Below are 27,842 nucleotides of genomic sequence, written 5' to 3'. Positions count from 1 at the left end.
CCATCGTCTGCAGTTTGACTGTTCAAAGATCTTCTTAGGCATGCAAGCAGTGTGCCCCTGCTTTGGAAACACATTTGGAAGACTGAAAGTTGCTGACAAAGGTATACACAGAAGGACGAGAGCTATAACACTGAATTATCTTCCCTCAGAATCCAACCTCGTGGAATCAGAACAAGGTTATGTAGTAGCTTTATGCCCGCCAAATCTACCCCATGAGGAACATCGTCTTATTTCTTATGGAAAATGTGCTCTGCCAACAAAGCCGCTGAAGAGGCTGGCTGAATGAGCCTTAGGGGTATCTGGAAATATCAGGGCCAGTTCATTTAAACAAAGGGGAAGAGTAGTCAGTCCTCCAAATGCCTGGCAGGAAAGCTTTCTCCTTGTGGCACAACTAGTAAGTGGCTCAGACCAGTAATTCCAGAATATTGGTGAAGCCATTACTTCAAATTACGTATCATGTCCTAGAACCAACCACAACTTAGAATATTTCACCATGTTTACTATACTACATATATTAAGTACATATATATTTTTCTGTATTCCTAACAGATCTCTCTATCCATTTGTTGGATATGAAAACCTAAATGTGGACTTCCCTGCTGGCTCAGTGGTAAAGAATCTGCCTGCCAATGCAGGAGACACAGATTCGATCTCTGATTCAGTAAGATCCCACATGCCACTGAACAACTAAGCCCAGAAGCCACAACTACAGAAGCCCATGCTCTCTAGAGCCACTGCAATTAGAAGTCCGCACACTGCAGCTAGAGAGTGGCCTGCATTCGCCACAAATAGAGAAAGTCCATGTGCAGCAACGAAGACTCAGAACAGCCAAAAGTAAATACATTTTAAAAATTTTTATTTATTTAGCTTTTTTACAAAAGCTAAATGTATCCAAAAGGCCAGAAATAATCTATAACTTTTCAAATATTCCCTGTAAAATCTCTTAGGAAAGGGTCCCTTATCATAATGAAAAGAAGGACTTAGAAATCAGGAAGATGCTGAGATCTCCATGTTTGTCCAAGTTTTTCTTCCCATAGAATACTTGCACTGACATTTTGAAGATCCACGTAATTTTCATCTTTTAAGTAAATGATTCTCAAAGAGAGGTCCCTAGACCAGCAATATCATCATCAGCAAAGAATTCATTAAGAAGGGAATTTCTCATGTTCCACTCCAGACTCTGAATCAGAAACTCTGGGGTAGGGCCCCACAATCTATATTTTTAACAAGCCCTCAGGGTGATTTTGATGTTCACTCCAGTTTTAAGATCAAGCTCAACTCTTCCTTCCACTCCCTGAGACCACCAGCTAAAATGCTGAGTTTCCTTCTCTTCGCACTGGGAATCCTACTTAGAAGGGCTGTTGATTGAATGAATATGATAATAGCTATGCAGTCTTTAAAGAGCCTAGAAGAGGACTAATGTTTGCAAATATTTCACTTCTTATTTAGCAATTACTGGGAAAATACTAAGTTGCAGAATCTAGCATCAGAAGTTAGTAAGAGTGCACCCACCAAAGACAGAGCTAATATCTCTGAAAGAATGAACACTGTGGCCAATACATGCTGATACTGATATTCATCTCACTTAATAATTTCAAATCATTCATGACACAGTGTCCTTGATATTTCTAAAGTGGAATGTGGCAATCCACAAAGGAAAGAATTGGAATGTTTCATCCAAAAAATACAAAGAGTTGGGTAAATCCTGAGGACCCTAGACTCTTCCATGACAGGAAGCTTTGTTAGTAAACAAAATCTTATTAGAAAACACTTTCAAACTTGGAGTGGTTATTTGATTATCACACTAAAGCTGCAGTTCTGAGTTAAATCCGTTGTAAGAATCAACATTTGAAAACATAAATGTGTTTGAAAATCCCTCAAAAGAAGGGTATGTGCTTTCAGCTGACCAAGGGACTTCAGAAAAAAAATGGTGGCTAAATGTCTCAAATTACGAACAAAGACTCAAGTAAAGGAAAAGAAAGAAGAAAATATAAACAACAACAACAAAAAACCTGCCCACCCCAAACCAGTAGATCTATGGGACCCTCAACTCAAAAGCAGTATTTAAAATTGAATCAGAGAGTTCATCAACTGTGTCATACCAGCGCATCTAACCAGGACCTTTGTAGATTGCTGAAGGCTACAGAAGAAAGACGGTCCATCAACACCCAGATTCAGGTTGTGAAAGCAGAATTAAACAGGACTTAAGGAGGAAATTTAAGGTATTACCCTCCTTACTTGCAAGGCAAAAGAAAGTTCTCAGAGGTATATCCTAATTAAAGATAAGTTAGGGAAAAATGAACGGAGGTCAAGAAAAGTGAAAGAAACATGGCAGGGAAAAGACCAATGAACAATCTATTTTGAAAGAACAGGGCACAGAAGAATATTATATAAAACAACAGATAATATAAAAGAAGATATCAAAGATAAGGTGATAAAACATCAGAATGAGATAAAAGAGAAGCTGGCAGTTGAAGAAAGAAACTGACAACAAAAATAATATCACTGCAGAACCAATAAATACATTAAAGTAATAAGAGGCAAGATCCACAAACCAAAAACAGAGTTGATGATATGGAAAACAGTCTTCAAAACACTGCACAAAATGCAGAGGAAAAGGACAAGTAGATGAAAGCAAACAGAGAAGATGACAGATAAGAGGGCTTGAAAACAGAGATCCAACATACAGATAAAAGGTATTCTCGAAGTAGACAGCAAAACAAAATATGCTCAAATCCATGATGGAAGCTAACTTCCTTGAAATAAAGGAATATCTGATGCTCCAAAGAAAATAACAGAGAATCATCAAAATTGAGACATTCTGGTAAAGTTACAGTTTTCTAGGATAAACACTGATTTCCATAAAGTCAAGATTTTTAGTCAATTGCAGGGAGAAAAGTCAAGACAGCCACAGAGTTCTTCACAGTAACTTTCAATGATGGAAAGAAGTGAGTGGATGTCTACAAAGAAAGAGAATGAATGATCAGAGAATCATTTCCCAGCTGAATTCGCAACCATGTATAAAAGTAATAATAATTTTAAAAAAAAACACATTTTCCAATCAACATGGTAAGAGAATGCAGCACTTAGTGAGTTTTCTTCAGAGTCTGTTCAATGATGTAATATATCCAACAGAAAGTTCAAAATTAAGATCTCAAGAACGGGGATGAATCCACTTACATTTAGAACAAAGACTGATCCATTTATAATTACAAAACAAAACCACAATCCCTTCAGGGAAACAATTATAAAAACAATAAATTATTCCATATAATATAACAATAAAATTATAAAGAATTGGGAATCCTCAAGCATAACAACAAAAATAAAGATGTAGGGGTGAAGTGGCATTAGAAGATAAACAGAAGTGGGAGAATATTCTCAAGTCTCACAGAAGGATATATATATGTGATAGTATTCTTTCTAGAGTTTATAAACAGAGCCATTAAAGTTAAAAATTTAATTAATAATAAAAATAAACACTGACTACATAGCTTTTAATTTCTTTTTGATCAAAGAAAACACAGCCCGTGGAGTAAAAAACAGAACAAAGGAAAGTGCATAGAAATACACAAGTACGTGCAAAAATTAATTAGAATCAAGTATAGAAGATAAACCATAAATGTGAACTGGACAGCTACTATGGAAAATATTCCAAGACTAGATTCAAAAGCAAACTCCAAATGTATTTTGTCTACAAGAGACACACATACAGCAAAATGACACAAATGCTTTAAAATTATGGTAAAAGTATATCAAGAAAAGAAAAGTAGGGATATTGATAAATATTAATCAAGTTTAAATTAAATTTAAATCAATTAAAATTAAATCATGCTTTAAATTAAATCATATTTAAGATTAAAAAAAAGCCTATAAGCTTAGCTTCAAATTTTTGTAAAAGTAGAAAGAGAAAATAACAACAGGAAAATAAATTCTATTTCTAAAAGTTTAAAAGTGAACATTTAGGGAATTCCCTGGCGGTCCCGTGGTTAGGACTTCACCCTTTCACTATAGGGGGTACAAGTTCGATCCCTGGTCAGGGAACTAAGATCCAACATGCCACATGGCGTGGCCACAAAAAAGAAACCCAAACATGAAGATTTAATAGTGTAAAAAATTACGTAAAAAACCTCACAATGAAGATTGATCATGAATATTTATGCCTCCAATAGCACCAACTGGAAAAAGAAAAAAAAGGTGATACAAGAAGAAACAGATATAAGTTCTTAATATGTTAAATGGAGAAAGAAAACTAAGGATAGAATTAACAGAATTAATAAAATTGAATTGAGATACATTTCAAATTCTGTATCGTGTAAACAGGAAGCACGTCTTCATTTCAAGCAAGTGTGACACATTTACAAATGTTTTCAAATGCTCATGGAGGCTTACAAGTGTCGATAATGCCACAATTAAGAGATAATAAATTACAAATAGAAAAAAAGTAGTCTATCATTTCTTTTTACACTGCAGCAACACCTGGGGAAAAATGAAAACTAGAAATTCCAAACACTTGGAAAAAAAATCTTTAACATTCTTTTAAACAATCACGATAACCAGAAACAAAAACTCAACTACAGAATGTGACTTTAAAAATCTTATTATGTAAAATGTGGAATTTAAAAAAGCTGTACTTGGAGGAAATTTCATAGCTCTATGAAAATTATGAAGAAATAATAATACTTCTTGTAAGTCAAGAAATAAGACTAAATGAATTAAACATTTAACTCGAGAAAAAGAGCAAGAAAGAATTTAATTAAGATAAAGATAAAAAATCAGGAGTCAAAAAAAAAAAACAATAGAACTGACAGTAATCACTTATTTTTTAAAAATGCAATTCTGTGCAAAATTAAATAAAAACCACTATCTAGCCTAATAAGAGAAGGGAAGGCAAAACACAAATATAAAAAATTAATAATAAGCAGAAAACATCCATGAATGTAAATGAAAATAAAATATAGTTTAAAAATTACTACGTACAACTCATAATAATATTTGTAAACCTAAGTGTCGGAGAGGATTGTTTAGAAACATATGCACTACCAAAATAAATCCAAGAAAAGAAACCCAATCAGAGAAGGGTTTTCAAAAATTCAGTATATCAAATGATTTTTAAACTGGTCCAAAGTCTAAAGCATAAAAAATAAGAGTGTCACCAATTTATTTCTAAACACACTACAGTGTAGCATAAATATCAAAGCTCACTGTCAAAACAATAAACAGCAATATAAAAATAATAAAAGTAGACCAATGCACTTATAAACATCAGGGGAAAAATTCACAATAAAATCCAGGTGCACATTAGAGGAATATCACTCCATGATCAAGTGGGGTTCACTGCAGGAAGGCAGTATTTTGGTACAAGAAAATCTAGGGAACTCTGGTGGTCCAGTGGTTAGGACTGTCATTGCTGAGGGCCCAGTTCAACCCCTGGTTGGGGAAATAAGATCCAGAAGCCACGCACAGCCAAAAAAGAAAACCTATATTCTACCATATTAGGAAGTCAAAGAAGAAAAAAATGATTTCATCAACATAGAAAGACTGGACAGCATTTGATGAAATTCCAGAACTATTTATATATATCTTATTAAAACATTTTAATGATAAACACTTTAATGTATATATATATATATATATATATATACACACACACATAAAACTCAGCAGCATGCTTAATAATAATACATTATAAAAATTCAAATAAAAAATCAGACAAGGATCATCACTATTACTTAGCATTGTGGAAATCCTAGCCAATGCACTTGTGCAAGAAAATAGACATAACAATTGGAAAAGATGAAAGAAAGTCTCTAATATTTACCAGATAATTCACCTGAGTGTGGGCCCAGGTGAACAACACTTTCTACTTAATAATTTAACTTTTTTTTTTTCCAACAAGACATTATTACTTTAACATTTAAAAACCCACCATGAAATGTCAAGCACAAGAGTGAGCTGGCAAGGTATTGTTAGTTATCAGTGGTTTGTACCTCAGTTCACCAAGAATATTGACTCTTCTGCCAACCCTGGCATTCCATTTTCTACCCAGTTTGACTCTTTAATGACTCTTTAAGTCAATAATCTCAGATGATCCCTATGCAGTAATTTCAGGAACTCCAGTCTTAAGGTCAGGAAGATAATTTTTCATCAATTATATCTGCATATAATCAAGTCTGAAGCAACAGGTTGCTCCACCCATGTATTGATGCTATACTCTATCTCCTCCTTAAAGGAATTTTAAGCAAGTGGGTGGCAAACTATGAGAATGACCTCCTGAAATCACATTAACAGGCCCAAACCAACGTCCCTCCCTCATAACCATCTAGAAGAATCCCAGCCTTGGATATGTCTTAATCACTGTTGTCTCCCTACTCTGCAGTGGTATCCCTGCAAATTCATGGTTTCAAACTTACCCATAGTCTGCAGTCTGAGAAGTGGAAGAGGTTTCCAGCTTCTGTCTCTGTTTCCCTTTCTCTCGTCCATGGGTACCTATCCTCTCCCTCCTCTCTTGCCCCAGTGGAAGGCAGGCTCCACTCCTTTCTAAGACCTGGGCTCTGACCAGCCCTTTCCTGCCTCACCTGGAAGCCCACCTGGTCTGCAATTTCAATTTCTCTCTGACTACAGCTAAGTCATTCCCATCTTAAAGTCTCCTATCCAGGAGGAACTCACCCCTCCTCAAAACACACACAAACACACTCACACTCACCCCACATCCCTCTGACCTATATTCTCCCCTGGGAAAACAATACAAGTACAGTCAAAACCACCTAGAGTTGAATCTCAACTCTATGCCTTATAAGTTATATGAATTCTTGACAAATGTATAAATTCTACAAACCTTTATTTCCTCAGCCACACACAGAAATCCACATTTCATGGGGACTAATCTGGATAATGACTGCAAAGAATTTGGCATAGTAGCTGGCATATAGGAAGATGTAACTATAATTGCCGTAATTACCAAGAATTCCCCCTTTTCACAGACAAGCTGCTTTCATGCTCCTTACTTCTCCCTCGGTCCTCTCCATCTGGCATTTGTAACTACCATTCTGCAGAAACAAACGCACCATGGTCAGGAATGACCTTCTTCGGACCAATGAAAGAATACTTCTACTCCTTATGTAACTTAACCACGACTTCTGCACCATTCTCCACCATAACCCGCTTTCTCCTTTAAAATAACTCTTTCCCCTGGATACAGAAGAACCGTCTCCCTCAGAACTACCTGTCTCCCGCAGAACTGCATTCATCTTTCAGTCTCACTTGGGACCAGGGTCTCTCAACCTCAGCATCACTGACATCGGGGGCCAGATTTTGTTGTTGGAGGGCTGTCCTGGGCACTGAAGGATGCCTGGCATCACCCCTGGTCTGCACCCAATAGATTCCAGTAGCATCTCCCTCCCTTGCCCCACTCACCCCAGTACTGACAACCAAAGTGTTTCTGCTGGTCTCACTGGAGACACTTGGGGGAAATCATCCCCAACGAGAACCACTCTCTCCAGAAAGCCCTGTCCAGCACTGCAGGGCTGAGCTGAGACCCCTCCTAGGTGTTCCTAACCCTCCCAAGCATTTCCCACACAGCATGTCTGCCTACTTGCCTGTCTCCTCACACTGCAGTGTAAATTCTTTGGCAACCGGGACTGTTTGGTTCAACCTCAGCCCGTGCCAGTTTCTGGAACCCACATACTCTTCTTCCTCTCGCTGAAAACAAATTTATTATAAGACACACTCTAATAGGCTTCCCTGGTGGCTCAGTGGTGAAGAATCTGCCTATTAACACAGAAGACATGGGTTTGAACCCTGGGTTGGAAAGATCCCCTGGAGAAGGAAACAGCAACCCACTCCAGTGTTTTTGCCTGGAGAATTCCATGGACAGAGGAGCCTGGCAGGCTACAGCCCCTGGGGTCACAAAAGAACTGGACATGACTTAGTGACTAAACAACACCCCAACACTTTAATACAGATTTTCAAGGTTAGAAAACCCCATGCACAAAATGTAAGCTTGGATTATAACACGCATCCTTTTTGTACAAAATGTGGCAGCAAGTGTCTCAGTAGCTAGAAAAATAAGGAATTAGGCTGGACTGCAGAACGGCATGTGTCCGGCGGGGGCAGGGGGAATGTTAATGCATGAGCTGAGCATCCGAGTGAGAGATGGGCTTTAGCCCCAGTCCTCCATGGACAGGAATTAGGGGCCTGTTCTACCAGGAGATCAGCAGGACCCTTCTGCTGGTTTCCCTCTGGATTCTCAAGTTTAAGTCATCTCCTTCCTAACCTTAACGCTGTCCTTGTCTTATGACTTCCTGGCTGATTTGGAAATTTTGAAACTTAATGATATGTTTCTACCTTCATCCTCCTCCCTTCACATCCTTGTGCTCATTACGTTCCTTAAACTGTCCCTGCCTCTGGCAATGAAATTTCAGACAAAGAAGAGTGTCCTTACAAAATACCGTTTTCACTCATGAAACACTGCTGTATTCCAGGAAGCTGATGTATTGGAGGGATGGGAAATGTCAGGATTGAAAAGAACGAACTGGTCTCCAAACAGTTTATTTCTATGGAATTTCTGAAAAAAAAAAAAAAAAATGTCTTTGAAGACCCACATATTAAACAGAAATGAGGTCACTGATGGTCAAGGTTCAGTACAGCTAGGCAAAGCTCTCTTGTCTCCAAAGCTAAGCACCCCAGGCATCCAGCTCCTTGGCCTGCATTACAAAGCCTGTGCTTCTCCTTAAGGAATTCTTAGGGGAAAATTCTAAGGAATTTTCACAGGTATAAATCAGTGAAAAAATTAGCTGCACAACATAATGCATTGTCTCCTGCTAGTTAAGTAATGACGGTAATAACAATGATGTTAGTATATAAACACAGGAAAACAATGAGAAAATATATTCCCCAAACACTCCACAGTGAAGTTCTCTCTGGGAGTGGAGTTAAAAAGGACTTTCACTTTCCCTGAATTCCAGCTTCTAGAATGTTTGTATATTTGTTATTAGTATGTCGGTTTTACAAGCTGCAGATGATTTTTAAAAGTCTGAGTGTTTTCAGAGAAATAAACAAGCAAAACAGTCCCCCTTAAAAAAAAAAGAAAAAAATCCCCAGGTCCAACAAGTCAGCCCACATATTAGGGAACATGTGGGTGTGTGATCACTTTAGTGTGTAAATACTTAATATGTGTCCACATAATAATGTGGGCACGTTAACAAAAGCAGCAGAGCCAAGACTGACCACAGAACACTAACTGCCTATTAGCAAATAGGCCCAATGGCAATGCTTTGCTAGCTCTCTACAGGAACTTCACACAGGAGCAGGTGCATCCCATAATAATTGAGAAAGTAAGGTTCAGCTGGAACACAAACTTTAATCAGTCAGTCAGCGAACCCAGTTAACAAACCGTTCCATCTAATGTTCAGTTTTGTTCCATGAGGCCCAAGAAAGACAAAGACTGTTCACCAGGGACTGCACCCTTTATCTTATACCTCAAAACAGGTACATCTTAAATATCCCTCCAGGAAATATCAGAGGCAACATAATCCATTAGCCCCCTGGAGACACATGGGACACCAGTCATGACCACTTTATCCCACAACTGAGATAAGGTGAGAAATCTGAACTCAATGAGGTAAAGTCTGGCTTCGAAGTATCTTCTCATTGCCAAGACCATTACATCACACCTCTAGGCGGGTGAAAAGGGAATCATTGACCTGGAGCTCTCTGCCCTCATTTAAAAGAAAAATCATTTTCAACTGAGTCCAAAACACATTTATTGACCAGCGACCATGTGCCTGGTCAACACCAAGCGTTTATTGAACACTTGAGTGCCTACTAGATAGCTAGTATGGTTCTAGACCTGGGGGAAAAAAAAGAAAGAAACATGGGCAGGGTGTGTACAAAAGGTGGTATATGGGGAGACAAAAGGTAGGTGTAAGCCATGCCCCTCGTGGAAGTTAAAATATAGTTGGGACAAGACTAACAGAAAAGAAATTAGAGAATACAGAATTCTAAACACTTGATAATGAAGCGTGGACTGATATGGTACAGTTTCCAAGTACAAAGATGATGAGAACAGCTGGGAAAGCAAAGGACACAGTGGGCCCACGGGTTTGATAATGAATGTTCTTGAAAGCTAAGCAGCCAGCTGGGTCAGTAGAACTCACCCAGGTATGAGCAAAGAGAGATAAAAGGATCTCACCCTAGAAGTTAGGATCTAGCTTTATCGCCTACCACCTGACCTCAGGCAAGATAGTCAACTGCTTCCTCGCCTGTATAATGGGACTAAAAATATCCATCTCATAGGGATCAAATAAGAGAATATCGATGGAGTCTCAAATGTCAGGCCCCTTCCTCTCTCCCTCCCTTCAGTGAGAGAGCATCAGGGAACTCTTACCATCCTTAATCAGGGAAATGTGATATAATGAAAGCTACATCCTCTCAAGATTATTTTGGCAGCACTAGGAAGGACTTCTGGGGGAGGGAGGAGGGGAGGAAGAGAGGATGGTGAGACACACGCTGCTAAGACAGCTGCTGAGATGGTCCAGGGATGAGACAAAATAGGACTGGCCAGGAAGATGTACTGGAGGTGAGGAGAAGGTGGTCAAACCTACACAGTATTTAGAAGGAAGAGATGACAAAAGCTAACGCTCCGAGGGCTGATCTAACCACCTGGTCAACACTTTCTGACCCAGCTGGAGTAACTATCGAGGTGTGGTCCAAGTTTATTTTTATTGAACACTGTCAAGAAGAGTTAGTTCTTCAATGATTGAAGAAAATTTGTATTTTTTAATTGCATTTTTAAAAAGAACAGTGCCAATGAAGGTGTAGACTATCACCCAAGAACTTTAAGAAGCAACAGTCTTTATGGTGGAACACTTAACTGGATGGTACTCAGAGATACTCCATCAAGCTATAATACTTCCATCAACATAGGATAATGGCATTTTCATGTATTTTCCAAGATAGCAAGGAAATTACCTAGACTAGCACTGTCAAAAAGAAAGAAATGCAAGCCACGAATATAGAAATTTTAAATTTTTTGGCAGCCAGGAACAGGTGTCATTAGTTTCAGTAATATAGTCTATTTAGCCTAATATATCCAAAAGTATTATTTCAACATATAACAAAAACACTTTCATGAGGTATTTTACATTTTTTTTCCATTAAGTCTCAAAAATTTAGTCTATTTGAGACTTACAGCAACATCTCCATTCAGACGAGGCACATTTCAAATGCTCAGAATAGCTCAGGGCTACTGTATTGGACAATGTAAACTTAGACAACCTTCAAGGAGGGTCTGAACACAAAGCACTTATTCAATTGAGTTTTCACTGTAACTCACCTTGAGGAAGCCTCTACTGCAGCTGAACATCTGGACTAAAAGATTTTTAAATGCTAATCTAATCACATCACTTCCTTGACTTACAGCTCTACATATCTTTACATTCTCCTTAAGACTAACCAGTTAGGGATCTCTTCCATTCAAGGAGAGTCTGTCACATGAAGTTTTATGGATTACCGAAATAACATCTTGATATCGTCTATAAGAATAGAGATACAAAGATATGCCTTAAAGCACACTCTCCCTACCTATATATTGTCAAGCTGGCCTTGTAATGCACCAACCCCAGAGCTAGAATACCTTGGGCCAACAAGGGCTATTTTGAACCTGGCAATTGGTCTGTCTAGCAGCATCCAGCATGGGCTCAGAGCACACTTGCCTGAGTTTGTACCCACTTAGTTATTGTTTGGTCTTAATGTAAATTGTATAACCTCTCTATGCCTCCGACCGGGATGGGGAATACGTGTAACTCTATGGCTGATTCATATCAATGTATGACAAAACCCACTGAAAAATAAAAAAGAAAAAAAAATAAAAAAAAAAAGAAAAAAGATAGTACTATTTGTAGAATTATAATATTAAATGAGGATCAGTGAAGTAATACATAAAAACTACTTGGACATGTGGTCTGTCACCAGTAATTCTTAGCCATTGTTTTCAAGGACTTCTTGGTCCTCCAGAAACACCAGAACCATGTTTTTCAACCATCTCAGAGAAGTCTGAACCAGCACTGCCCAAGGGAAAGAGCAAAGTTGACCTGCGTTCACATCCCTGCATTGACACCTAACACAGATGTGACCACGTGACAATTACTTAACCTGTCTGAGCCTCCGTTTTCTCATCTGCTAAATAGGATCCACTGAATAATAATGGTGAAGATTAGACAACAGGGTGGGTCATCTGGCCCTTAGAAACTATAGGGCCTGCCCTCTCTTGAGTACCACATACATTTCCCTTCCACTTCTCCATCAGAGCCTAACTAACAAAACACATTAGTTTGGGAATGAATTGGGGTGCATCTCTTCTGAGTGAAGGCAAAGAGAAACCATTATGACAGGACTGTTTACTATTTCAGTAGGCATCTGCTGTCTTATCAAATCTTTACCGTGTCTTTAATCATCACCAAAATCCATTCCATATAAGCCACAGCAAGCCATCAGGGTCACTGTCTCCAAGGTGGACTATTCTATGAAGAACATGGCAATTTCCTTCCACAATGATACATTCTCACAAGGTTAGAGGATGTCTCCTGAATATCCTCAACTTCCTTTAAAAGCCTACAAAGCATTTGTCATTCAAGGCTGAGTCATCCATGGTGTCCTGGAAAGGACTGGTCAGAAGGCAAGGTTTAGGACTTTGTCCTGGCTTTCCACCAACTGTGACTTTGGGGAAGTCACTTGACCTTTGTGGGTAAGAGAGCACATATGCTTCATAGCGTTGTGGTGGAGAACAAATGCTACATAGTGTGTGCTGAAAGCCCTCAGTCTCACTTATGAAGAGTTCAGCAAATCAACACACAAGGCAACATGTACTTGACTTCCATACTTTACTGCCTTGGTAGCGTATTTTGGAAATTTGTTCTAAGATAAGGAATAGACTATGTCAGCTGTATCACCTTCTGCCTCTTTTCCCAGTTCCAGAGTTAAGAACTGGAGATCCAGACCTCTGACTCTGAAAGCAGGAATAGGATGAGGCAAAGAGGCAAGAACCCTAGGGCCAGGGTGACTCACGGCTGTGGAATTCCTAAGCGGGTGGAATGCTCTGTATTTCTCTTCCCTGTCAAGTCTCTGGGTTAGCAAGGTACAGATGACACAGGGAGGAAACAGGCGTTATTTCTCTGCAGACCAAAATTTTTATATAGGCACACATACATGAATGCATGTGTGTGCACCTGCATCCAGCTACGAAGGTCAAGATCTATCAGGTTGTATAAAACCAGAAATCAACACTGTGTTTTAAGAAAAGGGTTGTAGAAAGTATAGCATCATCTCTTCAGGTGTCTTCTTCACTGCCTCGGAGCTTGGCAAATTAAACGCCATAAATTCTTTGATACAAATTAAATATTCTTAATAAAAAATGTTAGGTAGAAAGAGAACTCCTTTAGCAAGCCATTAAAATTCTTAAATGTTGTGAGCCTCTGAAGTCATGGTTTCATGTGTGGGACACAGGGATATATGGGGTTGTGTGAGAGGCTTAATAATGCCAGAAATTTTTTTTTTTAAGTTAAAATTTTAAAAATACAAAGATGGTCCAAAATCCAAAGCAAATAAAGCCTGTATTACATGCTCATGCATAAAGCTACTTAATCTTCTATTGAAGCTGCGCTTTTGTTAAATGGATGCCAGGATCATTCTAGAACAATAGGAAAGGACCTCAAAGGGGACATTCCAAATATCTTGTGCGTGGATTTTCTCACACAGCTGTAGTTATTACAACTCTATCAAACCAGCTGCTAATAATTTTCAAATGGCCCATTCGTTCTACCAATGACCTTGGGCCACCACCAATTTCAGACCTTATCTTCATGTCTTAATCAACAGCCTCAAATGGAATCCCCTCCTCTTTCAACAGAGAAATGCATTTTGAAGAAAGACTGTTGATCCCATGGCTTCTTTGTCATCAGGGAATTTGTGTAATGTGGAATTTAACCTACAAACCCCAATCTTCCTGAAAGGAAAATGATTCCTCTGAGATTCCCTTCTCTACAGCAAGGTGAAAATGAAACTTTTTCCCCCCTTTTTCTTCCTTGTTTAACAGAACAAAATTCACGGATGGGTCTCACAGGGCTCTGGAAAACTCTGAATGTGCTTGATCAACAATGGGAACTGATCCAGGGTTTAAAAAAAAAAAAGCCAGGAAAATATATCTTAAGCAACTTCAGATAAATCTAAGAAAACATCACCTTGTCTATAATCAAGGGTGTGGTGAGGAAAAGAACTTACACAAGTGATTTCATTTTCAGATGTGATGTATTAACGGGACCAAAGATGATTCGCAGAGAAATCAACACCATGAAAACAAGAGTGCCAAGATGGAAAGGAATGTCCTTTTCTTAGGCTTGGAACCGAAAATATTTTTCTCTCTCGTGACCATCTTAACTTCAAAAGCAGAAGCAAGGAATGTCAATCCGTATGGAGCTCCGCTGGCGGCTGACTCTGTTTCCATTCTTTCCACAGAGAAGGGGAAAGGCAGCCCATTGTGTGTCTCCGCCAAGAGAGAAGAGAAAGAAAAAAAAAAAAATACCACTTGTTTTTAAACTTTCCAAGGACACAGATAACTCAGGGAGAATGAAAACACAGAGATGAAGAAAGATGATTTGGGAATTCAATGTTGGAATTAAAAAATCAAGAAAGTGAGAGAAGTCAAGAAATGTCAGAATTTCCAGTACCAAAAAGGATGGGCTTCATAGTTTGTGTGCTAGAAAAAACATGCTTTCTTTTGCCTCTTTTTGTTACTTCAGTACTCTTATTCCAGCAAGAACTTTTCTTCAATACGATAATTATCTCCATCTCCCATTTCCTAGAAATCCATCATCTCCTTTTCGAGCCAGTTTATTCTCTGTCCCACCTTTTTTACTTTTTAAACTAATTCTCATCAAATTAGCTTAAAAAAATTCTGGATTTCCTGCACTAGCCACATTCTTTGTCCAAAACAAAAAAAGGCCTCATCCTTTTACTTAACTAGAAAGGTACAGAGGATATTAGGAATGCCATTTAGTCTTCAGGAATAAAGATGAGAAAGTGGCTTGGGGCATCTCTCTGTTCACTCTTGCTGGCAAGTTTCCAGGCAAAAGTATTTGGTAATCTCATGATAATTGGACAACACAGCCCCATTATGCACTCCCTACGACGCAATATTGTTTCATGTCACAGCATGATGCAAGTGACATGAGCTTTGGTGTCGAGGACAAAGGCAGAGTGACCTCTGGAATTCCATAGCAAAGCACATGCCCTCTGACCTGGACACATTGGGCCAGCCTGAGACACTCACCCATACAATGACGGTAAGCCAAAATGTAGCCCCAAGTCTTGACTATTTCTCATCACAAACAGCATTTAGCCTCATCACATAATAAAACAATGCATACCCACTGTGGTTGTGGACACAGACAACTGTGGAATATAGATACGATATTTAACTGAACTGTTTCATGTGCTAGTGTGCTAGCTTTTATATCGGAGAAGGCAATGGCACCCACTCCAGTGCTCTTGCCTGGAAAATCCCATGGACGGAGGAGCCTGGTAGGCTGCAGTCCATGGGGTCGCTAAGAGTCAGACACAACTGAGCGACTTCACTTTCACTTTCACGCGTTGCAGAAGGAAATGGCAACCCACTCCAGTGTTCTTGCCTGGAGAATCCCAGGGACGGGAGCCTGGCGGGCTGGCATCCATGGGGTCGCACAGAGTCGGACACGACTGACGTGACTTAGCAGCAGCAGCTTTTTACATGCCTGAAAAGGGACTCTAGAAGTAGATGAACAAATTTTCCTAAAGATGTTTGGGAAACTCTTCCAAACCAAGAAACCAGATCTCCACTGTTCTTGAAAGAGGTACTTCAGGGGTTGCTGGGGTGATGACTGGAATTTCTGAGGTACATATGTGCAAATAAGGGTGGAATACAGACTGACAACAAACTTGAAGTAGGTCATCCACAGCCAACTCAGAGCCAGGGAAGCCTTATATATGGTTTTAATTGCCCAAAGAACTGCATGCCGTCACCAGATTTTTATCAACTTTTAGCAGAATGTCAAGCAATGACATGTACATAGATTGCCCTAGCCTAGCCTAAGATTACTGGTGGGCTACAAATCCATGGGTGGCAAAAGATTCAGACACGACTCAGCAACTTAACAACAGCAAAGAATGCTATAGGCATATTAGAAGGAGGGCAGAAGGAACACAGTCAATGCAGAAGCCAGTCTAGAGCATAAAGCATTCAAGGAGAGGGTGATGTCCATTCACTGGTATGAATATACCTCTACATCAATGCCACATGCAGCTTCTTAAGAAAGTGATCCTGCATTATGATCACCTGGCTATCCTGACATGTCTGAAAGAATAGATCACAAGAAAGACATCCAATCTCTTTATTGAAGGGGCTTATCTTCAGCAAGGAGAGAGAGCACAGAAGTCAAAGAAAATTCATGACAGCGCACCCTACGAGGTGTGGCGATGCGTTACATCTGCTGACTATGGGAGATAGAAGCACTAGATTATGAGCTTCTGGGAGACAGGAGCTGGTCTTTCTGTCCATCTCCAGCATTTAGCACAAACGTTCAGTAAACGCTTGAAACAATGACAAAATGAATGAGTAACATACAAGTCAGTCTGGTGTCTAGCCTTCAAAGTCGGGTTACCAGGCTCTCTTTCTTCAACGAACCAAGAGTCTGAGCCAGGAAATACTATGCTAGCACCAAGGGCCAACCCCAAACCAAAGAGCGGAGCAGGGGCTGACAGCCTGACAAAGAAGAGCTCGCCAGCCCTGTTCCCTTTTAACCAGACTGTCCGCTCCATATACCATATCCCATCATGGGCATGGCTTTCAAATCCAAAAGACAGCAGCAGAGATAGCAACAACCTGAGCCTGTTAACAATCCGAACAGGGGAGCAAAGAGACAGGCAAGTTTTAAAAGACAAATGGCAGGGAGGCTCAATTTCTGAGCCCTCTCTTTTAAAGGGGGTGCAGAGGAAGGGTGTGTGTGGAGGGAGAGGAAGAACTGACTTCCACCTAGGTGCCCCATTAGGCCAATATTTTGCAAAACCAGGTGTGTGCAATTTGCTTATTAAAGTTCTCACCCTGGGGCAACTGACAAGACTCATCAGTCCTGGAAGACATGTGCTATGACCCCAAGGCAAGTTAAAGCATATCCGGAATATTTTAAGCTAGAAAGGGAATCTTTTTGTTAAAGTGAAAGGGGATCATTTTGCTGAAACAACTGACTGGGAGGGAAAGAAATTAAGAGTGGTTTGTTTCCCGGGTTTGTGCAGAAATTAGACCATTATCTTCCAAAACAAAGACTCAAGGTTAGATGGCTGTTCCAGAAGGAGCTAAAGAAACGTTTTTTTATTGATGATTCTAAAAGCGGCAATGCTTCTAAAGGAAATGTTCTAGCAGAGGGCAAAAGCACCAAGGTGGGCCACCTCACCTACTTGCCAAGAGGTCTGAGAGTCAACATTCTTTTGAATACCAAGATCTGGATGACTTTCCCTATTCACTGGCTAACACAGTAGGAACAGGGATAGATGTGAGATGGCCAGTGGGAACAGCCGGCTGCAGCATTGCTTAAGAGGAGCTACCGGCCGCTGAAGATGCTAAAATATAGGAAAGCCTGGATGCTGTTTTCCAGACCAGCCAAGAGGGGCCAATGGAGGCACCTGCATGAGAAATCACAGAGCCCTTGCTATTCTGTTATCAATAGCGGTGATCTCAAATTACATGTTAACAGATTGCACTGCCTGTGAAACAGAGCTCCCTCCCCGCCAAATGCTGACCTGGTTCTGGGCAAAGTATTATCACACTTTGTTCATACACAGGAAAACGATGGCAGAGTTCTGGTGGTCGATGATCCACACCCTGCAGATAAACAAAGCTGCATCTATACACCACCACTCCCCTGCCTGCCTAGAGTTGTGCTTGAAAGCCACAAACTCACAATGCTCTTGAAATTCCTAGGCACATTTATACCTACCACTGGTCCTAATGACAGCTAATCTTTGGCAGCAGAAGGGGTTCTAAACTTATATTTAAAACCTCGTGAGGGGTCGGTCACATCACAAGATTTATGACCAAAGATTTCCTTCCAAATTTACTACGTCAACTACTAAAGAATAACTTCCAAAGTCCTCTTTAACCACAGTTTGGTCATTCTAACAGTATAACATCTACAGGTTCCAATATGAGGCAAGGCAATCACGCCCCCGGTGGATTCTGTGATAAACAGTTAATTTTTCTCATTAAAATAAAGGAAAGAGAGAGAAACAGAATGTACACTGTGGATTTGTCTTTGTTCCTCAAGATCTAGAGGGTTTTTGTGCTTCTTAACAACTTAGTTACATTGGACAAGTGCTCGATCTTGGATTCCATTTCTCTGGCATAAAATGAGATTAAATAAATTATCTCTATGGTTCCATCTACTTTCAAAATCTCAAGTAACAGGTAGGAAGACTATCAGGTAATATCTTGGAACCATAATGGTCAGGACCCAGGGATCTTAGCTTGGCTGTCTTCTGCAACTTAACTGTTTGACCCTGGACAAGTTAACAACCTTTCTGAACCATCTACAGAGGGAAGGGGATTTAATGTAGATATTCTGGGGGGTCCCTTCCAGCAGGTTGGCAATGAAAGGTAAACTGTGGACAACATGTAAGAAAAAAGAAGAAGACAGCATTGATGCACAGATATATGGAATCTGGGGCTTTTCTGGTGGCGTGATGGTAAAGAATTCACCCGCCAATTCAACAGATACAAGAGACTCAAGTTTCACCCCTGGGTTGGAAGATCCCCTGCAGTAGGAAATGGCAACCCATTCTAATATTCCTGCCTGGAAAATTCCATGGACAGAGGAGCCTGGCGGGCTACAGTTCATGGGGTCACAAAGACTCGGACAAGACTGAACACAAGTATGATATGGAATCTAGAAAAATGGGACTGATGAACCTATTTGCTGGGGCAGGACCAGGGATGCAGACACAGAGAAAGGACTTGTGGACACAGTGGGGAAAGGGGAGGGTAGGATGAATTGAGATAGTAGGCGTTTGGGAGGGAGTGAGTCTGTGACTTTAAAACACATACTTGCAACTATGACGAAGTGCCCCATCAAGGAGTTCCCCTCTCCTGCAGGCTTCTCCTTCTTGGCTTCATCTCCACACTCTTTCCCAACAAGCCCAGACAAGGCACAGACTCCTCCAAGTGGGGCTCCAGGCAGTCTCCACCAATCAATCAAAATTGGCACAAGAACTAGACGCTCTTTGCCAGCACTATGGTAGGGGAATATGCATAGATGATCTAGACAGCAAACTGAAGTTCCATCTCAGGCTTCTTAGCTAACTCCTTACATCATGGACTTTGGACAAATCACCATAGCCTTTCCAGAAATGCACAATAAAGGGGTTGGCCACGATGATTTCATAGGCCCCTTCTAGCCTGAGATGTTGTCCCTTTGAATATAACCAGTGACTTGACATTCAAGGCAGAAAGACAGGAACTCCTTTTTCCTTTTGGACCCTATCATCTCCTGTTTTTTGTAGTTGACACCTGCTGTGTACCCATGGGTCAAGATTTAGAATGTGCTCACAGACTATGTCTGGATCCTGCAGGCGGCACCCCAGCATTTTATTTATAAAACTGGGATCCAGTGTCACTGCCAACATGCAGTGGCTTGAATCCTGAGAGCTGGAAACCCTTGAGTCATTATCAACTTTCGAAACAGGCACACATTTACTCGGCTCAACAGAAAGATGTTTCAAGCTTCAAAATAATTTCAGATTTACACAAACATACTGGAGTCATGAAAAGGCAGAGAAAGTTTCAAGGGTGGTCTGGTGAGAAAACCAACTCAGCTACCTTCTTGCCACCCCACCCCCCATTCTGTCTTTTGTACAAAATCGAAGATGTTCCATGAGTCATCTCTCCTGAGAAGACCAACACGCCAGCGCCTTGGGTATGAGTTGATTAGTATTTAGTAAAAGCCAAATGGTTCAAGGCTGTTATCTGATTCCAAACAGGCATTGCACATTTGTCAGGCGACCTTGAACATACTTTACCTTCTCCAGGGGCAAACACAAGCTTCCATCTATCTAGATGAGAAGACATCCAAAAAGCAAAGCGCTGTGAGGACTCCTGACTCTGTCTGGCATCTTCTCTGTGTCTTCAGGTGTGTCTTCAGAGGGGGCCAAGGATGCAGGAAGGAACTGGAACCACCGAGGAATCAGATGGGTCCCAAGCACGAAGCGGTCCTCAATAGCAGTCCCTCATGCAGAAGAGCCAAATCAGGTTGTCCTGGTTCTAAAGTCCTGATGGGGGCATGAGCTCTGTACCATATGCCTGAAGGGTGACCTCATGCTGAGTTCTGCTGGAGCAGCTGGAATGGGCCAGGATCGCTTGCCACAGTGATCTGAGTCACTGCTCAGCAACATCTCGGGGTTAACAAGATCACATGTTCAGCTGCTACTTAAAGCCTTGGAGGCACTTCAACCTCTTAACTTGGGTAAGCGTTAGAAGCCGGGTAGGTAGTGTCCAACTCCTCAAAATAACTTTGAAGAGACTCTCTTCCATTCTTGGAGCTTCTAAGCATGCCAAGGACATGACCATGAGTTCTGAGGCCATGACCACTGTTCTCGGTTCCTAACAAATGACCGTCAAGAAGAGACATTCAACTTTCTTCTTTCTACTCAACTGTTTCTTCTCTGCTACTTCTAAAACAACCTGCTTCAAGTGTGAAACAGATCGCCAGTCCAGGTTGGATGCATGAGACAAGTGCTCGGGGCTGGTGCACTGGGAAGACCCAGAGGGATGGGATGGAGAGGGAGGTGGGAGGGGGGTTCAGGATGGGGAAAACACGTAAATCCATGGCTGATTCATGTCAATGTATGGCAAAAACCACTACAGTATTGTAAAGTAATTAGCCTCCAGCTAATACAAATAATTGGGGAAGAAATAAAATAAAACAACCTGCTTCTCACTCCCCATGAGAAGACCTTCAAAGTGCAGAGGAAGAATGAAGAACATCAAACATCTTTAAAATATTTGTTCTGTAGTCACTCTTCTATGTGTGAGGGGCTTTTCTGCCATAGTGGTGATGGTTATTTTGGAGACAAACACCATAAAGAAAACAAATAATTTTCCTGAACAATAAAGGTCCTACTATTTAGCACAGTGAACTATATTCAATAGCTTGTTCTAAACCATGATGAAAAAGAATATGCATATATGTATAATTTAATCACTTTGCTGTACAGCAGAAATTAAGACAACATTGTAAATCAACTACTCTCCAATAAAATTTTGAGAAAGAAAAATAATTGCCTTGCTTTTTCTCAGGAAGCCAAAGTGTCCGATTGGTCAAATTCTGCAACAGGAGCATCTTCCTTTTTGTTGAGATTAATGCAGAAACAGTCTGAAAAGGTTATGTTGACCAAACACATTGCTTTGAAGCAGAATCTTCTCTCCAACCTACCTCTTCTCTGTCTGGGACAATGTTTACTTAACTGGTTCATTCATTCATTCATCCACCAACCAAGCACTGAAGATCTATCACTTATCAGGCACATTACTAGACCCCAGATCAGGGTGATCCTGTAGTCAAGGTCATTCTGATTCACAAATGGGTCAGTGAGCTGTGGCCCAATATCAGAGGGAACAGGACAGGCAGACAGTCATATGGAGCAAATCCCTGGCCAACAGGTGCATCTCTTCATTGTTAAGAGAAAACATGCACACATAGCTAATTAGATGGCTCAGCAGCAATCTCTTTGTATACAGAAATCAGCACAATGTAACTTCCATTTGTTTCTGCTAAAGGCACTGATATGAAAAAAAAACTGCATCCAATTTAACTGATGAATGACAGATACTCTGCTAACATGGCCTCCATGGCAGGAGGGAGGGGAAGGGGGATGGGGGATATAGTGGTGGTGAAGCATAGTAAGTAGCCTGCCACTAAGATGACATTTCCCCAAACTTAAAGCACTTGGTATACTGTACCCTTAAGGTGCCCTGGAGGTACTGAAATCCTGGGGAAGGAAAGACGAAAGCCTATTCCATAGCTCAAATTACCAGCAGCTACAAATACCAAGTTCTGACAGCATCTCTTTTCCTTTTCCTACCTCCTGCATGTGAGACAGTAAAGCACCAGCGGCTGCTTCTCCTCTGTGCCAACCTAATGATACTGAATTTCCGACACCAGTGGTTCCTAAACCTGACTTCAAAGATCACACATTCTGGGGTCCCACCCCGGACCTACTAAATCCCTCTCCGATGGTAGAAACTGAAAACCTATTTTTAATAATCTTCTTTTTTGTTTCCAAGTTCTCCAAATGATTCTGAAGATCAGCCCAGTTTTTAGGAATCACCGCTCTATACAATTAATGGTGATTCAAAAACCAAAAAACAAATTTAAAAGGACCTGTGCACCCCCTCCCACCTGATTCCCCACGTTTGTGGTTCCTCAAACATTTGCTTTCTGAGCAACGAAGAACAGCAGTCGCCTCCACCACCACCCAAATATCCAGCACTCAGCACATGAGACCCACAGATTCTTCACATTCTGAAGCTGTTAAAACAAACACTGTGTCTGGTGCAAAGTTTGCTCAGCAGCCCCCGGGGGTTGTGTGGGCTCCCTTATCCATCTAAATGAACCAACTAAGGCTGCTGAGTCCAGGTAAAATGAAAAAAAAAAATCAAAGGAGTCTCAGAGTTAGACTGGATTTCAACCAAATTTCAGACCAAAAGATGGATTAATCCCTTGCTGGCCATACAGAAACAGAAATAAGAATACAAGAATAAAATCAACTGTCCTTAGCCACATCAAATCACATCTTCCCTTGAAGTAACAACTTTTCTCAGGGTACTTCAATGTCAAACTTAGCCTCGCGTGCATGGGAAATAACTAAGGACACAGATGCAGGGCTTCTGTATGAGGTACCCTGGGAAAATGCAACTCCTGAGAATAGACCGGGATGCAATAGGAGGATTGAAATCAGAACCAGAAAATAAGACCATGAAGAGAAGTCTTTTCATTTTCTGTTCATACACTCTTCTGCCTTCACTGGGCCAACATTCACATGGTATCTGCTTCAGAAAGGCTTTGACTTTCCTGCTATTATCCTAGTCTTGCTTTAACACATACTTTATATTAGAATGCGTTCCAGGAAGCATATGGCAATAGAACTAGGTCAACCATTAACCAAATAACAGGAAACTGCTCTGCAGCGCACACCCTTCAAAAGCTTGCTTAATGAGCTGGCTCTTCAGAATATGTCCTTCAGTGAGGTTGGAACTAACAGGATTCATGGGTTTCTCTAATGGTGCAAGGTCACCTCATACCTAGAAGGCTTCTGCACACCCTAGACTTTCAGTGGTTTAAATATTCAGGGACCAAAGACCAAGGTGAGGAAACATGTTTTCTGAAGCTACTTGACCATCTTCAAAGGGCATGACTACTATCCTGGTTCCCCTGCTTCATTCTTCCAATTCTGTTAAACAATAGGAAACACTGCATACTCATCTTTTCTCTCTATAACTTTTCTATATTCCCTGAGCTTCCATGAAATACATGCTGCGATCCACTTAGGCTTGATAAGCCAAATAAAGTCTTGGGAAAATATCTGTCTTCTTTTTGCACATGAAACTACAAATGAATTTCCTCTAGAACCATCGGCCTTGAATCGTTGAGTACTCCCAAGTTTGAACGGTTCCTCTCCAATGTCAGACTCAATTCTATGAAATCTAACTTTACAACGGCCTGAAGAGTCATTTAGGATCCTACCAGTAAACCGTCATGCTCGAATTAATAGCCTTCAGAAACTACCAACAATCAAACTCTCTTTGGCTTCTTTGACCTAGACTGCAATCTACACATTCTTACTTCCAAAACATATTTAATATAGATCATAGCAGTTGGGCAGTTTCCCTTGATTAAGCATTTATATTAATTCTCACTTTTCAATTAAAATGTCAGTGCCAAATCTCCATTTAAAAAAACTCCACTTACTAAAATTGAATGCTGGATGTCTAGGAGATTTTCAGTAGCCACCACAGCTTAAAAGCAACTAAGAGAAAATGATTATTTTCAGAAAGCTAGATGTGTTTGGGGAACAAGATATTTAGGAGCAATACAACCTTTTGAAAAGTGCTAGACTTGGTTAACAAACTCAACCCATACTTACTGATTACATACATCTGCCCAGGCACTCTGAAAGGCCTGCACCTGCCCTTCTGCAGCTTCTAGCTGGTTCCATTCAGTAACTGACCATGAGACAAACCAGTGGTTGGCCTTCTGAGTTGATACGGCTAAATTTTAACTAAGTAAGGTCTTTTCCCTGGGAAACAGTCAACAAGGCTTCCTTGAGCACCAACCTAAGGAATGACACTCTAGGCTGCAGATCAAAGAAAAGAAGCCCGTAAGAGTCACCCGTGTTGGGCCATCTTTTGAATTCTGGATACCCAAATCCCTTCCATCAGTGCTCTTCTTAGAAAACATCAGGTTTCTCTTTTCAGGAAGTTAGTCAAAACGAAAACACCAGAACCTCATCGAAGGAATTTAATAAATAATCTATTACATAGAATGCTCAAGTGCAAACAGAGGTTAAGGCTACTTTTCTTGCCTTTTACCAGATTTTGGAGTCCTGTTTCACTGAGGAGCACACTGGCTCTTAAAAGTCACGATGTCATAAAAGATACTGCTCAGCTCCTAAAGCCAAGAAGCTAAATGTGTATCAGTCCCACCAGGACAAGCTTCAAGGAGCCCCTTCACAGGAATCTCATGTGGATTCAAGTGTGTTCTGACTCCTAATCAAATAGTCACTGTTTAACAGTGCCCTACCTACGATGAGTGTTCTATAAAAACTTAAGGGTAAGAGAAGAGGGAATTCGTATTTTTCATGTGCCCACAATGTATCAGGCTGTGCACCAGAGGCTGACATTTACGATCTTATTTATTCCCCACAAAAAGCTTACAAAGTGAGTTTTTCTTTCCAGATCAGGAAGCTGAGGATCAGAGATTAAATCACTCACTCAAGGTCACAGAGCTACTCACTGGCTCTGTGGCCTAAGTTCTTCCCACTACATATCTTGGCCCTCACTGCCAAGGTCTTCAGGGGCCTCCAAACACTGATAGCAAAGGCTTCCCTTCTGCTGGATCTCTGCATTAGAGTCAGATGTTCCTTCCCAGCATGAGGGCACACTGCTCCCAACACAATCTTCAGAACCCTTCAAAGAGGCTCCAGTGTTTCTCAAAGTGCCCAAACACTGATGATGGAGCAAGGTCAGGCCAGTTCCTGAGATATGAAGCAAGATGAACTCAGCAGGTCCTCTTGCCAATTGCCCTCGTCCTTACTCATCTGCCGGAGCATGCCAAGGCCTGCCTGGAATGACGCAGACGAGGGTCACCATGGGTGATCCTATACCCTTCCAGACTGCTACAAAATAAAAGCTCAGTGCTGGCTCCTTGAAAACCCACCAGCACCGTTTCACAGGGTTCAAACCTCTGAGAGAAACTCTTTGCATCCGTCAACCTCAGCATTCAACCCAGGGGGTACAGAGTCAAGCAGCAGTCTAAAGGTAAAAGGTCTAGGAATCTATGGACCTAAACCATGTTGGAAGTCCAAGTCCTTATAGTGCTTGCTGGCTATTCTTCCTTAATTCACAAAGGAGTCGCAATGTACAATTTTCCCTTACACTGAAGTTCTAACTATAAACACACTGAAATAGAACACTATATATGAGTATCATAGTTATGAAAGGCCTAGCTTCTGCCATTAATAAAAATGTGCCCCAACAACCACTCTTTCTACTCTACCAGCCCCACAAAACCGACCCCAGAAAGGCGGGTTTGGTGAAATTTAGAGCTACTTAACATAAATAAACATGAAACCCACACTTGGGTTAGGAGGTGTGGCTAATTTTAGGTGACTGCTCCATGTATCTGATGAAATCTGGAGCCTGAGCTTCTGACTGGTTTAATGCAACCCTCAAGCCTACATCTAAGCAACTCCACCTCAGTATTTTCTCCACAGGGGAAAACAAGTGGTAAGGTGGCTGAAAGAAGGAATTCATTTCTGACTGTGAGGTCTTCCCAGGCAAACTGTCGGGTCTGCTCCAGCCCCCGGGGCTGCTGAGCGCTGTCCCAGGAGTTGACACCCAAGAGGGCTGCAGTATTTAGGAACAGCTGATGAGAGGCAGGTCTCACAGGGCTTCTGCTGATCTGCATCTGGGAATATTCATTCAAGAGAGGCTGTGAGATCCTTCCAAAGAGCAGGCAGCAGAAATTGAGAGGGCTCTTGGTGATCAAGTGCAACCCCGCTGGTCCCATTCCTAGGAACGGGAGCTTGGAATACTCTATACTTCAAATGCATACAGAAGGGAGTCCCAGGTATGAGAAGCGAGTTCAGCTGATACAAGAATCCACTTTTCGAAGCGTCAGTGACTTCACCCCCTCTCGCTCCCCCTTAACACAGCTGCGAAGTCCACCGAGTGTGCAGCCAAGTGTACTTGTGCATTCCGTGCCCTCTCATGCCCATGAGAGGACCCCATTCCAGCCTGGTGGCTTGCTGAACTTGCTCATCAGCTTTCAGGTTTCACAAGGGAAAACAATCTCCCCCTTGAACTGTAGAAGCTTTCTTTTCCAGAAGAACTAGACAACCCTGATGGCTCTCTCCAGTTACATAGCAATTATGTAATTGCCGAGCTTCTGCAGAATCATTCTGGAACCATTCTGCAGCCTTCTTCTGACTACAGCTGCAGCACGATGCTCCGAGATGACTGCAGCCTTTGAATGGATGGCAGGTCTCAAAGCTGAACACAAAGGAATGTACAATGGGATTCCATCTCAAGCGCAAAGATGCTCCGGCCTCATGAAGTCCTTTCTCCTTCTCCCGGGCTGTGTGGTGAACTCCTGCCTCTGCCCGCCCTACATGTGTGTGGAATGTGCTTCACTCCATTTATGCTGACAGATTCCAAAAGAGGCAGAAAATCAGCTGAACTTGTGCCATGGACCATACACAAGGTAGTCATTTAACACATCATAGGAAAGCTCCAGAAGAGGACAAGATGCAAAGGGGAGGTGGCGGGGGGGAAGCATCTCTCTAGGCTTCCTGCACTGGCATGAAATGAGTGCTTCCCTTCCTTCTGCCAGCTCCAATCCTTCATGTTGACATTACACATCCTGTACTGTAGATCCACCCCCATGCTGCCGCTTGCCCAGCTGAATTATCTCCTGCGTCACAGCGGTGGTAACAGAACTGCTGGCTCGGCAGACTTGAAAGCGCCATTTCAATGCTTTATGCGTTCAGCAACTGGACATATTACCAGAGCGTCAGTCAGGGCTGCTTTGTGGTCCTCTCAGCAGCCATGCAATACTCAACCTAACCCTTCTGCTAACCAGATGGTCTGTTTGCCTCTTGGGACCAAACCATTCAACTTTACTTTATTAAATTCGACCAAAATGTGGGGACAGTTTACAGCAGTGTGTCTGGTTCATCTCCAACAGGGTTGCTAAGATGAAAATGACCTAAAAATAACTGGAAACTCGACTTCACACCAACAGAGAACAAGATATTTTGGAGTAAATATTTAAATGATCTGCCAGATTCCGCACCCCAGCAGCATTAATGACAAGGTTAGCAAATTATATTGTAAATACATACACACAAAGATTTAGAAATACACACATCTAAATAGGAATCCAGCTTCCAGCCCAAGGTTCACCACCCTCTGGCGCAGTTAAATGTGGTTAAGGACAGCCATCTCCACCATAATCACTCCAATTACCAAAACAAAGAAGCTAACACAA

The 27,842-nt window shown here is 41.3% G+C and overlaps 1 protein-coding gene across 7 annotated transcripts in view; it reads right to left on the bottom strand.

Annotated features, from left to right (window-relative positions):
• ZNF462 (zinc finger protein 462) overlaps positions 1–27,842 on the bottom strand; it is a 151,058-nt gene that overhangs the window by 107,824 nt on the left and 15,392 nt on the right. The window contains exon 1 of one of the 7 annotated variants that reach the window (XM_065946673.1): positions 20,098–20,224. The exons of 4 other annotated variants lie outside the window; for them this stretch is intronic. The gene's annotated coding sequence lies outside the window, so the exon portion shown is untranslated. Of the gene's footprint in view, positions 1–6,413; positions 6,553–14,277; positions 14,487–20,097; positions 20,225–27,842 lie in introns of those variants that run through there. 2 more of the 7 variants (XM_065946672.1, XM_065946676.1) reach the window with 2 other exon arrangements.

Source organism: Muntiacus reevesi, chromosome 10 (genome assembly GCF_963930625.1).
Source record: "Muntiacus reevesi chromosome 10, mMunRee1.1, whole genome shotgun sequence".
NCBI lineage: Eukaryota > Metazoa > Chordata > Mammalia > Artiodactyla > Cervidae > Muntiacus > Muntiacus reevesi.
This window is presented reverse-complemented; position numbering and strand designations above follow the sequence as displayed.